Source organism: Herpailurus yagouaroundi, unplaced genomic scaffold, assembly GCF_014898765.1.
Source record: "Herpailurus yagouaroundi ecotype Mexico unplaced genomic scaffold, PumYag 196, whole genome shotgun sequence".
Lineage (NCBI taxonomy): Eukaryota > Metazoa > Chordata > Mammalia > Carnivora > Felidae > Herpailurus > Herpailurus yagouaroundi.
The window spans coordinates 15,670,630-15,692,463 of record NW_024412427.1 but is presented as its reverse complement, the minus strand read 5'-3'; the positions used below and the strand labels follow the sequence as shown (position 1 = coordinate 15,692,463).

Genomic DNA, 21,834 nt, shown 5'->3' with positions numbered 1-21,834 from the left:
GTGGTCCCATCGCCTGTACCAAATCGCAGGCTATGATGAGGACCAAATGAACGAATACACGTGACATTAGAAACAGTGCCTGGGGCGCCTGGGTGGCTCAGTCGGTGGAGCGTCCGACTTCGGCTCAGGTCATGATCTCGCGGTTTGTGGGTTCGGGCCCCGCGTCGGGTTCTGGGCTGACAGCTCGGAGCCCGGAGCCTGCTTCGGGTCCTGTCTCTCCCTCTCTCTCTCTGCGTCCCCTCTCTCTCCTTCAAAAATAAACATTAAAAAAGAAAAGAAAGAAAGGAACTGCGCCTGGCCCTATTATGATTAGCTGTTGTTTGGGAACGGCCTTGGTGAGGCTGAGAACACAAGAGCCTACGCAGATTAGCCTTGGGCCAGCCCCTGGCTCCAGCCTGGCTGTCCCCGTCTGAGCTAAGCAGAACCCCGTCCTAGGCAGGCCGGGTACCCAGGGCAGCAACGCTCCATCTGTGTGGCACACGGCCTCATCTCGGGGTTTTGGAGTGCCTGCTCTCACCCTGAACAACTGAATCACACAAGTCTTCCACGGCATGCTTGAAATCCCTCCGAATCCCCCCCCACCCCCCGACGGGCCTCACTGTTGGATCCGCTCCGTCCGGCCTGAAAGGTCTGCCCTCCCCGCCCAGCGCCCTGCCCACTGTCTCTCGCTGCCCGTGCAGCCCGACCACACAGGCCTGTCGTCCTCAGGTCCCGGGGAGATGCCTGGCTAGTCCTCACGAGAGGCCGTGGGGTCCGGCAGTTTTAGACAATTTGCTTCCTGTCAGCCTGTTTCCTCCTGGGCAAAATGGGGGTGGGGGGTGCTTCTTTAAGGTCTGACTTGAGTAATGGCCGTAAACTACCTCGCCCACGGTGGGAACTGACTTACTCCGCGAACCTGTCCTCTCCCCGTCGCTGGCCAGAAATCGCGAATGTGTGAGATCTGAGCAGGCTGTAGTCCTGTGATCACCAGAACTGCTCCTAGCTGTGGGTGAGGGGAGCAGGGGAGACCCTGCTGGAGAAGTGCACCGGCGCCTTCTGGAAAGCCATCTGGCCATGTGTTCTCAGAGCTTCAGATGGGTGTAAGACCTCTAGACCCCAAAATTCCACTTCTAGACCTAGTTTAATGGATCATCTTAAAACATGAAAAGGGCTTTACGAATAAAGATGTTCACCGGAGTGCTATTTAAATTTTGACGCAACCCACAAATCCAAAAATAAAAGATTGAAGCCAATGATCCATCTACTCAGTGATATAATTACAGAGGAAACAAGGCTGTGTGGTGTTTTGAACATACTTCCCAGGGTTAAGAAAGAAGCAGGTTACGAAGTTCCGTGGCAGACGGTACGGCCATCACTGTGCAACAACCAAAAACCTCCAAGTGGCTGGAAATTGGCACGAAATACGTCGAAACGTGGTACTTGTCACGGGTGTGTTTTCTTCTACCCCACTTAGGAGCGAGGACACGTCGCGTTTTCATGCTTTACTTTGTGATGGGAAAAATCGCGCACTCTAACGGATAAGAAAAGCGGGCAGCCCCCAAGGAAGGTTGGGGAGGAGCAGCCCAAGACGCCAGACCCAGGCTCTTTTCTGGGCTCTTCCACACACAGTGCACGGCGAGAAATTGCCACATCTGTCAGGTGCGGTTAAACCGTGCAATTCCTCCTCTAGTTCAAGGCGAGGGAGGGGGCTCCCGGGGTCTGTAGATGAGTCAAGCGGGGAGTGCATTATAAAGGCACTTTTCGGAAAAGTATTTGATCTGGAAGAAAACACTGGACTTCTCAGCCCCAACCTTTTCCTCTGCTGCCTCTGCTTCCCTGCAGTTAGGTCCCCTCAACCGACAACAACAAATCCACTGGTGGGTCTGGTATCCCAGTTTCTGACTTGGAAAAATAAAATCATCATTAGCACACCCTGGGATGATGTAGAAGCCACCTCAAACTCTGGCTTTATTTTTTGCCGTGCCCGCTGCCTCCTGGCCCCATGCTTTCAAGATGAAGCAGAGCAACCAGCAGCCAGGGGGCGGGAGGGCTCGGGGGGAATCTCACCATCCAGGACATCCTAAGTCCTTGTAAAATAGGACAAGAAAAGCCCGGGAAATTGTAGGCTCGTGTGTGATCTCCTAAGATAATCTTTGGGACCAGTGACGACCAGTTTCAACCCTGCCTTCCTCCCTCCCCTGGCAGGACACAAGCTGAGGACAACCTGCTCGAAGGGATGCCCATCAGCAGAGAGGTGGCCCACGGCAGCAGCAAAGCAGTGGTCGAGGCGGCGGAGAGATTCAGAACCCGGGACTCCCTTGTATACACTTAACGAGCAGAACCAGAGTGTGCCCGCGGAAGGTCAAACCAACAGCACAGCTCTCCGCAAGCGCTCCCGAGACACCAGCGTGCAATGACCGCTGTGATCACCGGGTCCCCTGCCAGGAAGCCAGGCGGCCATTTCCCCCCGGCTCCTCCCCCCTCCCCCTGCTTTGGCACTGGGTCTGATCCTCCCGGTAGGACGTCCCAGGACGGCCTAGAGGTCAGGGTCTTCCCTGGGGCAGCGGTGGGGTGGGGGTGGGGGGGGCAGGGACAATAGAAGTAAGAGGGCTGTCTTCCAGGAGGAGAACCTTGGCTTTGGGTTTCTCTCCCATCTCCCATGACAGAAGGTCCTCCGACCCTCTTATGGAGCCAATGGCAGCGGCCACACCAGAACACAGGATCTGCGGTCACGAGTGGGAATGGCTCAGACCACCCAGTTCCGGGTTAAAGCAGCAGCGGACCCTCCCGGGCACCTGCTGGAACAACGAATGGGCCCCCGGGCTTCATCCTAGCAGACGTCAGACCCAGATCCCTGACTGCCCCTTCCGTTCTCAGCTTCACCCAAGGGCTGCCTCATCCCTCCCAGTGGAAAGCTTACCTCTGACCACAGAGCCCTCTTGGGAGGAGGCTGGGGCACAACGAAGAGTCGTGTGTGATTAACCTACAGATGACGTCAGCAGCACACTGCGCCGTTCGCCTCCCTGGCCATCTCATTTGGTGAGGATGACTGCCCCATTTTAACAAGGGAACAGGCCCAGAGAGAGGCCACAGTTCACCCCCCCCCCCCCCCCACAGAGCTGCTGAGCAGCAGACGTGGCACCGAATCCAAACTTCCCCAGTGTCCCTGCCCAATCTTTCCGCTCTGACGGTCCGCACTTGGTGCTCCCAGAGCTGCCTGGCCGGTGGCTTCCGACAGCCCGAGTCTGCGATGGTCCTGGGTCGGGGGCAGAGGGGCCGGGGAAGGCGTGTTGGCAAATCCTGCACTTTCTTATTTCGGCTCTCGGATGAGGGCCCCTCAGCACATCCAACCTTATTTCTCTGTACTTATCGTAACAGCAATCACTCACGGGGCACTAACATGCACATGCTACGGGTTTTGTAGGGAACAACCTATCAAGGCGGTGTTCAGCTCTCTTACGCTGCCACCCCGCGTGTCCCCTCGCGGAGCCCTCAGCCAACCACCTGGTGACGCAGCACCTATCGTCACCCGGTTCCAGAGAAGCTCAGAGAACAAGGACTGCACGGCGAGGGGGGCAGGAGGGGAAAGGGTTTGGGCCTAGGTCGGCCCCCCCCCCCTCCCCAGCTCCTGCTCATAGCATGTCACGGTCACGGGAAATCCCTTCCTGGAGCGCTTACGTGGAGCTTAAAACCCACGTAATCCCTTCATCTACGGACACGGTCACCCAGGAAAGGGTTCACGGACGGCCTGGCTCAGGTACCGCCGCACAGGCCTGGGGTCTAGAGCCCGTCACAGGATGCGGTGTTCCTCTGCCAGCAAAGCGGTTGTCTGGTCTGATCAAGGAGACCGGGGAGCAAAGTGCTCCCATTAATGCCACCAGCAGTTTGGACAATGGAAGTGGGGGGGGGGGGGAGCGTGGTGGCAGCGAGGATGACGGTGCAGGATGGATGGGCTCCCACGTCCCCCCCCCCAGGATGCAGACGCGGAACGCCCGGGTGAAGAGGGGCCTGTCCCGTACTCCAAAGGTGCGGCCTTCCTACTCTGTTGATGTCAAAAGGTCATGTTTTGATGGAACCAGTTGGGACTGGTTGGTGATCCCCCAACTCCTATACTCCGCCTCCTCCTTTCAAACTGCAGGAGGTCCTTCAAAATGCACAGGTCTGGGAGCCGCAGGATTTAAAAGCCTCCAGGAGCCACGCCTACGTTTTAACTCCGTTCGTTATCTTCACTCAAATGCTCTATCGGGGAAACAGCACAGGCTGAGGTGGGCGGTCCTGGGTTCAAATCCTGCCTCTGCCACTTACCAGCCATTTTTAATCATCTGAGCCTCCTTTTTCCTTACTGGCCGATGGGGTTTACCCTTTCAGGGTCTGCCGCGAGGATTCAAGGGAACTGCCCGCCCCAGCACTCGCCACCGGGCGGGACACCGGGACGGGCTACCGTGTTGTTAGCTGTGTTAACAGTCCCTGCGGTTCTCAGACCCAACTGTACAGCTTATCCAGAGATGGGGCTTAACTCAGGAACTTTCTGCCCCATAAGTTCCATATGGAGATGTAACATGAAGGCAGCGGATGGAGTAGTGGAGAGGGGCGCTCTCCAAGCACCTTCTCTGAAAGCGAGCCCCTGCCTCAAGGAGTGTCAGCGGGCAAAGGTACCCTTGGCACCCTTCAACCTGCTCAGGCCTCAAGATGGAGTTTTAATGTTTATTTTTTGAGAGAGAGAGAGAGAGAGACAGAGACAGACAGACACACAGAGTGCAAGTGGGCGAGGGGCAGAGAGAGAGAGGGAGACACAGAACGCGAAGCAGGCTCCAGGCTCTGAGTTGTCAGCACTGAGCCCAAAGCGGGGCTCGAACCCACGGACCGTGAGATTGGACACTTAACCGACTGAGCCACCCAGGCGCCCCTCCTCTCATCTGTTCAACAGAAAAGGAAACCATGTGGTTGGCAGGCCCATACACTAAACACAGCACAAACTCAAGTTGCAGCGTTAAGAACTCAACTCTTACCCAAGCTCTCCCCGCAGTCCGGGGTGGTGGTGTCACCGTGTAGTTAATGATGCCTCTGACAGCTACACACCATGCAAGGCCTCATCAGGAATGTTTCCTTTGCCCCCAGCGAGGGGCCGTGTAGGAACCGTCTCCACTTTACAGATGGGCAAACCAAGGCTCAGGGATTCGTCTTCAGCCTATCATATGCCGCGGAGGCACCAGAGGCAAGAGGACGGCAGGGTCACAGAGGGGCAGTCCCCTCCCAAGTAGGATCAGCTTCAAACCAAGTCATTCCTCACTTGTTTAATACACCAGAGCCGCTGGCTTTTCTCCTATTCAGCAATCGACATGCCCGCCCCACTTCAGCGGCCACGGCAACACCGTCTGTCCCCTCACTGGCAGAGGGACCGAGGCCAGGAGCGAAGCTTTCTGACGTACCAGTTATCTAAGGCTTTGTTAGCAACCGTGGGGCTCGGAGCGGGACTGTTCCACTAGGGAAAACCTTGCCACGAGCGGCCCGTGGCACAGCACACGGGCGGGGTCCCGGCATGCGTTACGGTCTCTGAGCCCCGACCCAGAGGCCCAACGGAGGCGCCAAGTTTAGAAGCAGGTGCCGAACGTGGGGAGTAGATAGATCATTCGTGGAGCATACTGTTACAGAGTGGCAGAGGGCTGGTGCTGTGTCAAGGGTCTGGGCTTCGAGGGAGAAGATCTAAAATGGACACCCCACCTTTTCCCATTACTAGTCGGGGCCCCGGAGCCTCGGTTTCCTCAACTTACAACGTGGACATGCCCGCATGGGTACACGGGCACGGTGAGGGGTGCGGGAGGTCACGGACGTGCAGGGACGGCCACGTGAGACCACACCCCAAACCACAACCTCACGGCACCACCAGCTGAGGCAAAAATGCCTGGCAAGGCGACTTGGCTTCAAGTCAGCCCTCTCTCGAGGGGACAGCCTCCTTTCTGCCTGGGGCCTCAGCAAGTGCTGGTCTGGCTGCGTCTTCCCCTGGCCCTCGACCTGCCCCCTCGCTGTCCCGAGACCACACTCACCCTTCCAGGCTTCTTCCACATGCTTCCTCCCGGAGGCCCCAGTCCCTGCGCTCCGGCGAGCAGACATGGAGGGACCACAGAACCCCACGAGCCAAGCCGTTGTGCTCCCCTCTTTCCACCGCTAACCCCAAGCTGCCTTAAAGGACAGGACCGTCCTGGGGCGCCTGGGTGGCGCAGTCGGTTGAGCGTCCGACTTCAGCCAGGTCACGATCTCGCGGTCCGTGAGTTCGAGCCCCGTGTCGGGCTCTGGGCTGGTGGCTCAGAGCCTGGAGCCTGTTTCCGATTCTGTGTTTCCCTCTCTCTCTGCCCCTCCCCCATTCATGCTCTGTCTCTCTCTGTCCGAAAAATAAATAAATGTTGAAAAAAAAAAAATTTTAAAAGGACAGGACCGTCCTGTGCTTCTCCTGAGCCTCTCGGGCTGCCAAGCCCAGAAGGAGTCCAATCCTGGCTGACGGACAGGAACCGGGAGTTCACACGAGGCAGTAAGAGAATTAATTTACAAACTCCACAGAATCCTTCAGCATGACGAGATCTTAACGCGAAAATATGGTTATGAAATCCCTGCCTGTAGTGGGGGTCCCACTGAACGTCCCCCACCAAGCTGGGTCAAGAGAGATGCTCGCCCTCACCTTGGAAAACCGGGCCACTTGTCCAGGCTCCAGCAGGTGGCAAGGCAGGAGCTGGGATGCTGCCTGTGCAAGCGGGCCACACCATGCCGCCCCCACATACCTTCCAAGCTGGGTGGAGAAGACCAGGCGCACAGGGATGAAGGGTTTCCCCGACACGACATCGCCTACCTGTTACAGGACCGGGGGGCTCCCCGGCCGATTTCGGCCCTCTCCCCCATCCCCTCCCTTACTGCCCTTCTGTTCAGTCTAGAGAGGGAAGCCTGAAGTCCAGGGGTGGCTACCTGGAAAATGCAACGATGCTCAACGACGCGCCTTAGCCGGCCAGGGAGGGGGTGGCGGTGAGCCGGCCGGGGTCCTGTTGGGCAGGGCGGACACCCACGCTCTGCACTCGAAGCACGCGGGTTGTTGCAACAGGTGGTGGCAGGGCGGCGAGGGGCAGGGCAGCCTCCCCCCCTCCCGAGGAACCGAACACCAGCTCTCCTGCAGCCAGCGGCCCACCTCGGTCTCAGAGGCCACCTGCCCTGTCTTCGGCATCCTCTTTACCCACTCATGCGTGTCCGGAGGAAGCAGCCCCAGGGATTCTGAAAGGCAAACCGTCACCCAGGCTGTAACGGGCACAAACCCAACTACAGGAATTTACTCCTGCGCTGCAATCCATTAAGAGACACTGAGGTAAAATGCGGAAAAATGATACAGGACCTCGCCTGGCCTTGGGAACCCGTTTCTGGTCATCTAGCTTTCCCTGCTGTTTGCCAAGGACCTCATTTCTTCCTGGGCCGCCAGGGCGCTTGGGAGCAGGGCAGGGGTTCTAAATCTGGGGTCCTCGGAACTCCAAGGATGCACGGGGACCGCAAATGCCCTGAAGCCACATGAAGTATCACAGTGCGTGTCGGTCCTGGGCCTTTTTCTGGAGGGACAGCTCCAACACTCAGATTCGGAGAAAGGCCCGTGACGCAAGGAATCTTGAGAACCATGGGCACCTCTGCGGGCTCCCTATCTATCAGAGCAAAAACTCTGAGCAGAAAGCAATGCTGGAGGGCTTACTGGGGTTCCCCACCGCACAGGTGAGCACGACAAGCCAGGCCGGGGCTCAGGGCTGCGGGGTGCGCTGCTGGGGGGCAGGCTCCGGCTTTACTGTGCCAGAGCCCTTCCTCCAGGGGGGCTGGGGAAGATCCCCTCCCTGCAGATGTTCAAGGCAAACCACAGACTCCTCTTTTTTAAATTTTCTTAATGTTTATTTATAATTGAGAGACAGACAGAGACAGAGCACGAGCATGGGAGGAGCAGAGAGAGGAGACACAGAATCCGAAGCCGGCTCCAGGCTCCGAGCTGTCAGCACAGAGCCCAACGCGGGGCTCGAACCCACCAACCGCGAGATCATGACCTGAGCTGAAAAGTCAGTTGCTTACCCGATGAGCCACCCAGGAGCCCCAAACCTGAGACTCTTAGAGCAGACAAAGGCCGTGGGGAGGAGACAGGCTCTGTGCCGAGTCAGCTGAGCTCGATCGGTGGCCCACTTACCACAGTGAGGACACACACTGTCGCGGCAACAGCTGGCAGGGCCTGGTTTGCTGAGCGAAAGGGGAGCGGGCAGAGCTTGGAGCCAAGATGGCGAGCGGCTGCAAGCAGATGGCAGCCTCATCCCCAGGATGTCAGCCAGGTCATCCAGGGCAGGGAGCGTTTCCGCATACGACGCAGCCAGCAGGTACCACGGAAGCTTGCAGACTCCAAGCCCGGGACGGATTACAGCAGTGTTCCTGTCGTCACCGCTGTGGACTTGCCTAATAGTGTTTCAAACCTTCCCATTCCTCCAAGTGCACGGCCCCAAAGCTTGCCAGATGCCCAAAAGGAAGTATCTCAATTTTTAAAAAATATTTTATTTATTTTTGAGACAGAGCATGAGCAGGGGAGGGACAGAGAGAGGGAGACACAGAATCCAAAGAAGGCTCCAGGCTCTTAGCTGTCGGCACAGAACCCGACGCGGGGCTCGAACTCACAAACCACGAGATCATGACCTGAGCCGAAGCCGGACGCTCAACCGACTGAGCCACCCAGGCGCCCCCCTCAAAAGGAAGTACTGGCAAGACCCAAGAGTCGGACATCTGGAAGGTTCTCTGGTGACCAGCAACCACAGGACTGTATCCCGCATCACCCCCACCTGGGTCCAATCTGAGGATGCAGACCCACTTAAAGCCGGTTTGCCTGGCCTTGGGGAGTCACCTCGGGAGACCCTCAGGAGCCGGGGAGCACCTGACCTGGTAGACAGGTACCGGCTGGCGCTCCAGATGAACTCAGGGGGAACTTTCTGTCTGCAGAAACAGCCCTGGTAATTGGCAGTCGGCTACAGGGACACCCTAACTAATTCCCCTCCTCAACTGATTAAGCGTGGGGATGAAATGATTGCTGCCAAGGGCCTCAATCGGTCCCCGAAGAGACTGAGGTGCAGCTGTGGCTGCTGTGATGAACAGACAAAGGGCTCCGGGGAGAATTCTCCTCGCTGGCCCCCAGCCAGGAGGAAATCTAAGGTGCGGGCACAGCTAAAGGGAAGAGGTGGTTCTTCCATATGGTGATGGGACAGTTGGTGGTTATAAAAGGCGAGACTCCGACGAGGTCATGCCCACAGTGGTCTGGGCAAAAGGAGACCATATGGATTTCTGGCTACAGCCACCAGGCGGAACGAGGCCCGGCGTGCCCAGGGGAACTCACTGGGGCCACTTGCTAAGGGGCCTGGCGCTCTCTCAGCGAAAAGAAGAGCCCTGCGGATCGCTAGCGGAAAGCCACGTGAAAACGAATGATTAGCCCGTACGGATTTGGTGAAAACAAACGGGCGGATCGAAGGCCAACGCACCGAGCTGCCGGTTAACCGAGCTCTCCCCGTGAGCTACGACTTGCGTCGGGCCCTTCCGGCTTCTCGTGCATGGAGTCTTTGCAACAGCGGACGGTGAACGGCCGTGTCCAACGGGTACCACTGAGCAGACGGGAAGTGGGGACCCAGAGAAGCTGGGGGCTTGACCAAAGTCACCCAGCTAGGAAGCGGGAGGGCTGCAATTCAAACCTACATTTATCAGCATACCAGATCCCCAAGTAGGTGCCTTCCTGGCACCAGCGTGGAAGCACCGGGCTCCCGATGGCTTCCCCGGGTGTGGCCCCATCGCCCTTCACGGGCTCAGGAAAGGGCTGTGCCGTCTCGCACCTTCTGGAGGCTGGCATGGTCGGGTGTGGCATCTCCTCCCTCCCCCTGTGCGGACTGGCTCATCTGCCGAGAATAATACAGACTTGTATACAACCACTGCCACCCACCCCCACCTTTTCTCCAGGGCGAAGGTCACCCTCCTTAGGTTGACATTCAAGGCTCTCGGCAACTTCACGCTATTTCGCTCTCCCACTGCACCGCTGTGTGAACCAACCCAAAGACCCGCTCTTGACACAGATTCTCAATGTTCTCATGCGGTGTCCCTTGCTGAGAACACCCGTCGGCCCTCCTTTCTTCAATGGCTACCTTAAGTCACAGGTCCCACGTGTTGCCATTACCCACTTTCTCAACCAAAAGCCAGTGCTACCTCTGCTGAGCTCCCAGGAGCACTGAGCACCGGGCCGCTAGACTTGCTAACGTGACCTGTCTTCAGAAGCGGGTGGAAAAGAGCAGGGACACCTCTAGCCCTGGAGGTGGCATTTGCTAGCCACGTGGCCAGTGGGGCAAGTCACTTCCTGTCTCTGGAGTGGAAAGGACTCCATACCCAGGACGCACGTGAGGTTTTAACAAGATAATAAACATAGTGGGAGAGTACGAAGTTTGGCCAACGGCACGTGCTCAGTAAGCGAGTGAGTGAGACAGAGAGAGAGAGAGAGACAGAGCCCCCCATCCCCTGCCCTCACGCCTTACGATAATAATAAAGACTCCAGGCTGTACCAGGCCTGTTCCTACGCAGAAACAAATACAGCAAAGGCAAGGCCACCAGCTAGCTGCAAAAGCTCTCAGGAAGCATCTGTAAAGGAGTAAAGAAACAGACGGTTCTAGGGAAGGAGATGTGAACAGGTGGGGCCAGCTTCTACCCTGTGCCCCACATGCCTTGAAAACCAAGGCGTCTGGGGACAGCTGAAGGACTGACTTTGAAGCCCCTTTCCCCGTGTCAAGTTCAGGCCATGGGGCCGCCCCGCAGCTCTTGGTTCTTGCACAGACATGCCCAAAGGCAACCGAGAGCAGAGGACTCCCCCGCACCTTCTCCCCCTGTACTCCTGTCCTTAACCCAAAATAGGAAGTAGTTCCCAGTTTACAAATTAAAGTAGCTCTCAAAATCAATTTTATAGCCAGCAATCATGGTCCTGATGTTATATAACCACACACACACACACACACACACACACACACCCACAAAGAGCGAGATGCCAGCGCTAGAAAGCTGCTCTCTGGCAGAACCAGCAGCCTGCCCATGTGACAGGACGCTGCACAGGTTTCAGCTCTGAAAAAGCAAAAGTAAATACAAAAAACAACAAAACGCTATGTTCTTGGAACATAATTATAGCAGAGTGCATATGCAAATCAAGACAGAAGAGCCAGACACATCAGTCACCTAATGAGAAGCTGATTACAAAAGAACAGATCACAGGAAGGCACGGTAATCAAACAAGGGCTGGAAGGCAGCCTCGGGTCTCAGGGGGGCTCTCGGGGCTCAAGAAGGTATCCCGTGTTTAGCCCCAAATTTGGGATCCAATGGCACTTCAAAAAAGACCCAGAAAATCACATACAACTTACCAGTTGCCTGTCTAGAGGAGAGAGGATGGGTTTATGGCCACAGCTCCAAGATATATCTGTGTATTTTCCACCCCCCAGAGCCCCTCTCCTCCTGCAGGGTTCATGGTCTCGTACATGGCTCTGATCCCCAGCCCAGAGATTCACGGAGCCACCCCTACCTTCGTCTCCCTCATTCGGTCCACCTGCAAGCCTCCGGCGATTTCCAAATGCACCCCGAATTCACTCTTCCCCGTCCCATGCACCATCCACCCTAACCTGGGAAACTCGACTTCCCAGTTGCCCACCCTGTCCCACCCGGGTCTGGACTTGCCCTCTCCAACCCTGGCCACAGAGCCACAGTGCTCCTGTAAACACGGAAACCGATGGTTACCGGTGCAGGGACTTACCACCTCCAGAGCCCCACAGATCAGGCTCCTATCTCCTCCACCTGCCCCTACCGATTCATTGCCCCCCTGCCTGGCAGACACCTCATTCCTCAGGTCTCAGTTTCAATGTCACCTCCTCTACAAGACTTTCTCAGACCGCCTCGGGCAGGTCCCCTATCTTCTGCTATTTCCTCTACCCGTACATGCTTGAAATCGTAGCTCTAGTTTTCCCTTAGGACCTGACCTGTCTCTCAAACCATGGTCCAAGTACCTGGAGGGTGGGGACCAGATCTGAGCTGTCCCCGATATACTGCAACACCTACAGGCTATCAAGAAATTTAACGGGGGGGCGCCTGGGTGGCTCAGTTGGTTGAGCCTCTGACTCTTGACTTCAACTCAGGTCATGATCTCACGGTTCATGAGATCGAGCCCCCACATCGAGCCCATGCGCTGACAGCACGGGGCCTGCTGGGGATTCTCGCTCTCTCTGCCCGCCCGCCCCCCCCCCACCTCTCTCTCCCTCTCAAAATAAGCAAACTTAAAAGAAATTAAAGAGCCCCTCTGGGGTGTGTGTTTTCTTTTTATTGGTGGGAGCAGGTGGGAAGCACATGAACGCACACACATTCTGAGACTGCTTCTAGCTTTTACCGGCGTGGCCAAGAATTAGCACGGAAAGACAACAGAACCCAACAGCTATGGAGTGGCTAGCGCATGCCTAGCATTCCTAGGCCAGCTGTATATTAATTTTCCTTTTAATCCACATGCAAACCCTACAGGGGACGTGCTAGCAGGCCATCTTATACATGAGGGCTCCAAGGCTCAGAGAGGTGCCGGAGGTTTAGCCGGACTGAGGTCAGGGATTAGCTTCATCTCCATGGCCCAAACTGGGCACAGAGCAGGGGCTCCATGCGCGCCTGGGGGATGAACAAGTGAAGGTTTCGAGTCAGGATTCAAAGCCACGTCTAAGACTCCACTTAGACATCGAAGCCCTACCTGCATATTGTTGCTCCCCCATTCCCTCGGTCCAGCTGCCTCTCAAATTCCCCCCCTTTCTGGAAGGGCGATCGCCTGTCCTACCACAGAGACCCCACAGGGGGCCGTATTCCCCTGGCGGTACTTGCTGGGGATCTTCCCAAGAGGCCCACTGTATTATTATGGCTCAGCAGTCTAGTCTCCCAGGGCCACGGAAGCCCATGGAGAAGTTCAATTATTTCCTTTCTCCTCCCAGGAGCAGGTGGCTGCAGGAACTCAACCTCATCCTAAGGACACTTGCACAGAGGGAGAAACCGACAAAGAATCGGGAGTCTTGAGTCCTGGAAACTCCTCCACCTTGGAGCCCACGAGTGCGCCAGGGCTGAGGGAGCGGGAGAGGGGGGCCGCCAGCGGTCCTTCAGCTGCCCTGGTTTTCTGGATGAGGAAACCACGGCCCACAGAGAAGTGACTTGCCTGAAGTCCCAATGCTAGGTAATTATGGAAGGCAGAGACAGGATCAGGACCCGGTGGGGTCCCTCCTCCTAGTGCTTAAGCCTAAATCTAAGCTTTTTGAGGGCAAAAGGTTAAGAGGCAAGGTGCAACAGACGGCAAGGTAGGCAGGCCGTGCCGTAGCCCTCTTTTGTGCGGCCCGCTCGCAATCCTGAGTGGGCATCAACTTCACCCAGAGGGCTTGCCCAATACCGCTCCCTGGCTTCCAGCTCCATAGGACCGAAGTGGGGCCAGGGATCCGCATTCTAACAAGTTCCCAGGGGATCCCGCCAGTCTCGGGACCACACTTTGAGAAGACTGGTCACTAATGCCGTGTGTGCTGGGGCGTGGGAGCTCGTGAGGGGAGGCGGGGAGGAGTGTGGCAACAGCTTGTCAAGATCTTCAAGTCCACGGGATAGAATCTCGATCTACCAAGTAGGAGACTTCTCACTTAGGTCATTCACAGTTCCTGCCACCGCTGCAATGGAAGCAATCTTTCGGACCCTCGTTAAAGCCTACCCAAGGCCACGTAATCAGGCTGCAGACCCTGAAGACTCACATCTGGGTTTGCCTACGGCACCCCCAGCTTGCGCCCAACTCCAGGACACTCTAAGAGTGGGCAGGACGTCAGAGTTCCAGAACAGCTGTCCTACCGCCACAGGGCGTCCAAAACACTGGGCTGGAGCGAGGTGCTCTGCCGAGGTTCCTCGTGCTACACCTGGTTGGTGCCCCTGCCCTGAGCATCTGAGGGGCAGGGGAGAGGGGTGGATGTCTGGATCCCATCAGCGGGGACATCTGGATTTCAGCTTAGGCAACTGGCCTAACCTCCCAAGTGATTTTTTTTTTTCTAGAAGGTAAAAGCCACACTCTGTTGTCTGTCTGGGGTGTGGTATGCTCACCCTCATTTCTGTTGCCCCATGCGAACCAAGGGCTCCTTCCAAACATTCGTCAAACCGACTATGCAATCTGGTTGCTAACAAACAAATGAGTCTTTACTTGTGACTTCCAGTTCTCCTTATGTCTGCGCGAGGCTGGGCTGGGCCGCGAAGGCCCACGTACTCTGCCAAGATCTGACTGCATCGTACTTCCAGCCCAGGCCTCAGATGTGCTCTAGACCAGAGCCTTCTGGAAGGACATGTCTGAGACATGTCTGAAAAAAGCAGAAAGGAAAAGACAACAACAACAGCAACAACAAAACCTAAAGGGTGCTGTCCGTGAGATTTCGGGGTTTCCTTTTTCCGGAAGGATGGACGTAAACGCAGAACGAGTCCATCGCTGTGACTTTCCCGTTGGAGCAGCTGGCCGATGCCAAGATCCCACATCATATACCAAAGCTGACCTGCTCTCCATCACTGCTACAGTACCGACCAGGCCTTGGAATGACGAAGAGCCAAGGTTTACCACGCGGGAGGTTACCTGCCCAGGTGCCTTCCAGGCTCCTTTTTTGCAGCCTAGAAAAACAGAGGCATTTTCATTTTCCTCACTATGCCCTATGGTGTGCCTGGGTGGCTCTAATCCATTCCTCCCGAGTCCCTAGACATCATTTTCTTTTACAAAGAAACAAAACACAGAAATCTGACCTGTGTATGATGCAGGCTGAGTTATAGCTTTCCCCGGGCACCTCTAACTGAAAGTGAAATTCCTTTAAAGTTGGGAAATTCATTGCAGTATTTTATGGTATTGATTTATTTTAAACTTGGCTGGCAGTTTTAAGGCCTGCCATGCCTCTGAATCCCAGAAATGCTGGAGGAGGTCTCCATTTCCTTTGATTCGGTAATACCACAGAGGACTCACTAGTGGAAATGAAAGGAAGGGCTGCGATACTGTGTGTTGCTGCCCTTGTTTATCAAGACAGCACCCTGGGCCTTCTCCCCAGGTCCTGGGTCCACAGCGCATCTCTGGTTGGGGGTTTCGCTACCAGAACCGTATCCTCTCTCCTCGCCAGCTGGGTCCTGGACCCAACAAAGCCTCGGTAAAGCTAAGGCGAGTTTCTGGCGAGCCCTGAGCTGTGACCTACTCGCGTATCACCTGGTTTACAAGATGCCTCTGAACTTGCCTTCGGGAACTAGCTCGAGGTACCACCTCCTCCGGGAAGCCCTCCCTCCACTCTCTCCAGGCTTCCTGTAGCGCTCCGGAGCCACAGCGACCACAACTAAGCACCCGTGTCTCATCCGCGCTGCCACACGGGTCAACCGCCAGGGGGCAACACTGGAGGCCAACCGATCAACACCAAAAGTGACGTGGCCCCATTGAGAGGCACCAAATGATGACATCCTCTGCTTTAGTCAAGATTTACTAAATGCACTGGAAGTTTCGTCGGGGAGAAACCCAACAACTACTGCCATTTTGCTTTGGGTCCAGAGCCTCAACTGCCCAGGCTACTTCCACTTTTACTTGAGACGGGTTTCCACCAGGATACCTGGCAGATGGAACGGGCAACAGGTTGCTTCGGGTCACGTCAGAGTCCCTTCCGCACACTGGTGCCACAGACGGTTCCGGCACTCCCTCAGCGCAAGCGCCCTCCTGGCGGCCATCAGCAGCAGTGGGCTTCGGGTCTCCCACGGTCCAACCTTTGGCTAATTCTCACTTCTGCCTGCTCATGTGGCCTCTGCCTCCCGCTCCCCGACCCCTGGCTAGGTGGGTGCCTCCCGTCTCCCAGCCTCGCCTCCCCCTGCCCACATTGGAGGCAGCGGCGGTGTGACACAGGGGGAATCCGCACACAGGTGAGGTCACCCGAAGGGGCGGGTGGCGACCAAGATCGGCCGTCAGACTGAACGCTGCCCACGGGCGGCACCGTGCACGAATGCCTTAGGGGTCACCGGTGCGGTGCTGCTTGGAGAGGGACCCTGTCATCTGCCTGAAAACGTCAACCCATCGAAAGCCGCTTTTGAAGAGGCTGCAGGAAGCAGAATGGAGCAGGGAAACCTCCGGTCGGACACCCTGCTTCAAATCCTGGCTCTCAGCACTTAGTAAGAGTGGTTCTCTGCTTCCTCAACTGCAGAAGGACGGCCGCCCGGGACAGGTACGCAGGTGCTATGGGCTGATTATATACAGAGTGTCCACTATAAAAAAGATGTGGAAAGTATTTAATTCAGAGGTGAGGAGAAAGGACAAAACCTCTGCTCAACACCAGTCAGGGGCCCCTCCGAGCAGGTTTTGATAACCAGGGGCTACGATCGTGGGTAGGAGTGCCTGTGTCCTGGAGTGGGGGGTGGGGCGGGGGGGGGGCAGGAAATGGGACTTGGAAGGACCCCAACCATCAGGCAGGCCCGCTTACAGCTGGATGATTACAAAAGCGATTTTGCTGTGCGCTGCCCAAAGGGATGCCGTCTGGGCTCAGAGGAGCCAAGGATGCCAGGGAGGAGCAGAATGTGAGGAACAACAGCCCTGGGGCAGGCCTGTCCCCTCACTGAGGCTTTGATGTCCTGAGGAGCTTCAAGGGACAGATTATCCCTGGGGGCCACCAGCCCCATTACATAACCCACGGCTCAGCTTAGCTTCCTCCCGTTGATACAGCTGGAGCCGGAGCAGGGATGGCGACAGTAGGGGTAGAAGCCAGCCCCTCCCAGGGAACTGTCTGGTCTCACAAACACCAGCCTTTGTGACCCGGGGGAGCCTCCAGAAAACATGAGTGGACGGATCAGGCCCTGCAGCCTCCCTGTAAGCCGGTACCCAGGGCTGCCAGGTCCTCACAGTGAAGGCTGAGCTTTAATTTCCAGGGGAAAGGAGAAGCGAACCTTCTGGATCTTTGCTCCCGACCCCTGCACTCTTACGCAGCCCCGCAGTCCCGTGGAGTGCGAGCGGGGAGATTTCCATTTTACAGACGGGGACTCAAGAGGGGCTCAAGACTACAGATCTCCTTGGATCAAAGGATTGATAAACACCCACTCAATCTATTCCCCTTCCAGTGAGCTCTCAATTTTAATGTTTTTATTTTTTTTATTTTTGAGACAGAGAGAGACAGAGCATGAGCAGGGGAGGGGCAGAGAGAGAGAGAGGGAGACACAGACTCTGAAGCAGGCTCCAGGTCCTGAGCTGTCAGCACAGAGCCTGACGTGGGGCTCGAACTCCCAGACGGTGAGATCATGACCTGAGCTGAAGTCGGACGCTTAACCGACTGAGCCACCCAGGCGCCCCTGAGCTCTCAATTTTAAATAAGACCCCCACTCTTTAAGGATCTAGGTCATCTACTTAGGGCAAGGATGGCGTTTCCCTCCTCCCATCCTCTCTTTGGAAGGGTCAAGGCTCCACCAGAGACTAAGTGGGATGAGCCTCTGGGGTGGGAAGAATCAAACGGACTCCAGTCCCCTCAGCAGCTAAGGCTTCACGGACAAAGTGTCCTTCTTATCCCTCTTTGGGCTACCTAGCTGTTCACCAGCACGCAGTGCTTTCCTGGAGAAGAAACTAGCTCCCAACTAGAAACCTACTAGGTGCTCCTGGAGTACCCATATTACTCGTCTCAGCCTTCCCTTGGTGCTCAACCGTTTGCCAAACACAATTACAAAGACCCATGATTTCAGGGCGCCTGGGTGGCTCAGCTGGTTAAGCAGCCGGCTTCGGCTCAGGTCACGATCTCGCCGTTTGTGAGTTCGAGCCCCGTGTCCGGCTCTGTGCTGACAGCTCAGAGCCTGGAGCCAGCTTCCGATTCTGTGTCTCCCTCTCTCTCTGCCCCTCCCCCACTTGCATGGTCTCTCTCTCTCTTTCAAAAGTAAACATTAAAAAAAAGAAAAATGCAAAGACCCATGATTTCCATAGATGATTCAATGAGGCAATACCCCATACCGGCTGACACCAGGGACTTAGACCTGGGTTTAAGTCTAGACTCAGCTCCAGACCAGCAGTGACCTTTGGGAAGTTACATGAAAAGAAATAAATGAAATAATGGTCAAAAACACTTGGCCCACGGATGGCCAGTGACTACCCCATCCTGGCCACCTTCGGAACTGTCGCCCTCCTTCAAAACCTACCCCTTTAACCTTAACCTCACATGCACAGGGTCTCCAGGTGGGGGTCCCATGGCCGGGAAGCTCAGTTTCATGTGTGTGCTTCCCACAGGGCCTGCAGTCCTGTGAGGGAAGGGCAGGGCTTGTGTGCTCCTGGATTCACAGCTGGGGCAGGAAGTCACCCTCAACTGAGAGGGGACCCAAATGCCCATCTGTCCCAGGTTCCCAATGTCCCCCCGACAGCCCGTGTTTTAATTTACCCTCCAGGGATCCTGTTTTGGAAATCCAGCTGTTTAAAACGAACCACGTTAAGCATTTCTTTCCCATCTTTTAGTCTCCAGCATCACTTTTGATTAACTGGACACTCAGAATGGGACACAATTTGGGTAGGATTCTGCCGAAAGCAAACAAATGATCTGAAGAGATTTCTATAGCTCCGATGCGAACGAACATGCCGTTGCCTGTTGGATGATCTGGAAAAGGTTGGGAATCTGCAGGAGACCGTGAGGGACCCCGCCAGAGGTTGGGGGACCGTCCTCTCAAATCTCACAAAACAAGAAAAATCTGAAGCCTGGGTCAAGGGGTCAACTCAGGTCATCCAGCATGCGAGCCCAGAGCCACGTCTTTGGACCACAGGCCAAGGATAAATATATCCTTTATTACTTCAACAATAACTTAAGCTGGATTCTTTTCTCTCCGATGTTAGGCAGCTACCAAGATCACATATGGAACAAAGAGTATTTTCTATGACCCTTCAGGTCACAGCAACATCTGATTTCCTTCAGCAGGCCTGAGCCACCCGCTCCAAGTAAATGTCACTCAAGGGCCCTGGCTTCGTCCGGCCCTAGTAACCGAGGCTTGTATAGGAGACAGCAAACTTGGACATGAATGTGGATTCCCTCATCTTACAGCACCCTCCCTTGGTAACATGGGCGGTGGCACGCAGAACACCAGTCTGGCTTACCCACTTTGGGTAAGGTTTGTGGCCAGCTGGGAGGAAACGTTAGGAATTATTAAACATCTTTAAAAAATGACAAATAAGGGAGCGGTAAGACCCACCATCGAGTAATCTTTAAAAATAGAGAGGTTTTCTGGAACAAGCAATTGGACAGAGTTGCCTCTGAGCCCAGCTTTGTTTATTAAAAAAAAAAAAAAAAGAAAGAAAGAAAAAGCAATCTGGTAATCCTCTGAGGGGAGGCTACTAAAAACCATGGTCTTCGGAGAGGAACAGAAGACAATACTTTCACCTCGAGCCAAAGTGTGTATCTAAAATTTAGCATTACACTTACACAGTTTACACAGGGCGCTTGCACAACCTCTTGTGATTCCAGCCACCTCAACAAGAAATATCTATCTCATTTTATGGACAGTAAAACCTCAGTAAGGTAATTATGATCTACCCCATTTAATGGAGGATAAAATCCAGAGAGGTAAAATAACTTGCCCGAGGTCCCACAGCCAGCCAACCACGAAAACGGAAACACTTGGTCCCGGACGGTCCACCAGGCTCTTTTCAGAGGAGCCCTGTGTTGTCAACCCCAAGTGCATGCGTTCAGTGCTGCAGAGAGCTAAAGCCAGGGGGACCCTGAGTTGGACATTACTCTGAAATCTACAACCCCAGATTACGGAGGCGGTTCTCCATCATGCCGGTACCGGGGACAAGAGTGTTGCCTACACGTGGTGGGAGTTTGAGCCACGACAACAGGCCGAATGGGAAAGCTGGCAAGGACTAAGGACACACAAGTTCCCTGTCTTCATTTGGGACCTTGAATAATTCCTTCTTTCTAGGCCTCCAGCTGCCCTCCACACAAAATTCCTCAGGGAGAGACATCTACACCCCCGGTTCTCCAAAGTGTGGTCTGGAGCGCGGGACTCCATGAAGCCAAACCTTTTCTTAGTAACACCGAGACACGTTTGCCTTTTTACTTTCCTCCTCTCTTGCATGTACCGTGGAGTTTTCTGGAGGTTATGTGATGAGGGACGTGGCACCAGGTTAAACATCAGAAGCAGACAGGAGAACCCAGCTGACTGTTAAGGCAGATGGTAAAAGGACTTGCAAGAATAGATAGAAAGCACGGCCACTCTACTAAATTTTTTTTTTGAAAATATTTTTCATCAACTATGATGCTTCCATTACAGCGTAGCTGATTTTTATTCATTTGAAAAGAACACTTAAAACGCTTCTCAGTTTTAATTGTTAATTCTGCCAGTATCCATAGATAGAACCCAAACCAGGACCTCTTTGGAGTCCTCAATTTCATGAGTATAACCGAGCCTTTAAACCAAAAACTTGGGAGAATCAATGGTCTATTCTCACTGTCTCCAACTCCTCTCCTTTCATTTCCTCTCAAACCCACCCTCATCAGGGGTTCTCCCCATTATGCGCCACCAAAATTGCTGGTGAGCGCTAATGTCTTCCTGATCGCTGAAGCCCAAGGTCAATCCTCGGTCCTCTTCTCCCTCGACCCACCGCCACAAGGACCACAGCTGATTACTTCCCCCTCCTGATGTCTCATCTTCATCCGGCTTCCAGGACACCGGACCCAGGTCTCCTCTCTCTCTCTGGCTCCTCTCCTTCTCCCCAACCTCACTGTGGGATGGCCCAGAGCTTGGTCCCTCTTGGAAATCACTATGCCCGCTGCGGTGCCTTGGCGGTCTCTAAATGTGTTATCTCTAGACCAGATCTCACCCCTGAACCCCAGACTCCTCTAGCTCCTGTCCCGCCTCTGTGCCTGGATTCCACTTAGGCATTCCAAACTTTCACACGACAGCAAAGCCTAACTTTCCCCAGCCAAACCTGTTCCTCTCGATGCCCCTCCCATCTCATTTGGTGGCAACTCCATCCTTCCAAAGGCTTCCAAGGCCAGAAACCTCTAAGTCATCCTGGATCCCTTTCTCTCGTACCATTCGCTCCAGCAGGAAAATTGTTGGCTGACTCCAAAACTCATCCCCAATCCAATCTCCCCTCCCTGGCTCCATGGTTCCAAGCCACCACTCCCTCTCACACCTGGGTTGCTACAGTAGCCTCCTATCTTATCCCCTATCCTTTTAGGGCAGCAGCCACAATGATCCTGTCAAAAGATCAGTTCTCACACAGCTGAAGGACATACCCAGGACTTCCCATCTTACCCAGGCACAAAACCCCAAATCCTTACAATGGCCTCCAAGGCCTACCCTACTTGACTCCCAGTCACCTTTCTTGCGTCTTTTCGTACATTCCCCTCCCTGCTCTGCCCAGCTTCTGAGCCTTTATACTGACTGCTCCCTGTCTGGGATGCTTCCCCCCGCCCCCCTCAGAAATCCTCATGACTCACTCCCTCCACTCCTAACCTTTACTCAAATGTCACTGTCTCGAGAGACCCACCCCGATCTCTTCCACTGAAAAGTACACCTCCGCCCTCCACCTCTCAGTAGTCTGATGTCCCTTGTCCTGCTCTAAGGCCCCCAGAGTACTGAGTATTTTCGAACATATCACTTATAAGTCCATCTCCCCAACAGAATATAAGCTCCACGACTGCCGAGAATATTTGTCTAGTTTCTCTACTGACGTATCTTTGGTGCCAAAGAGTCCCGGGCAAATAGTTTCTCAATAGTATGTTGAATATGTGGAATTAGCTTCTCCGTCTATTAAACTTAAGTGGGGAGCAGGGGGAGGCTGCA

The 21,834-nt window shown here is 55.0% G+C and overlaps 1 protein-coding gene across 2 annotated transcripts in view; it reads right to left on the bottom strand.

The window, feature by feature from the left end:
- STK35 (serine/threonine kinase 35) overlaps positions 1-21,834 on the bottom strand; it is a 43,371-nt gene that overhangs the window by 4,260 nt on the left and 17,277 nt on the right. The window lies entirely within an intron of this gene.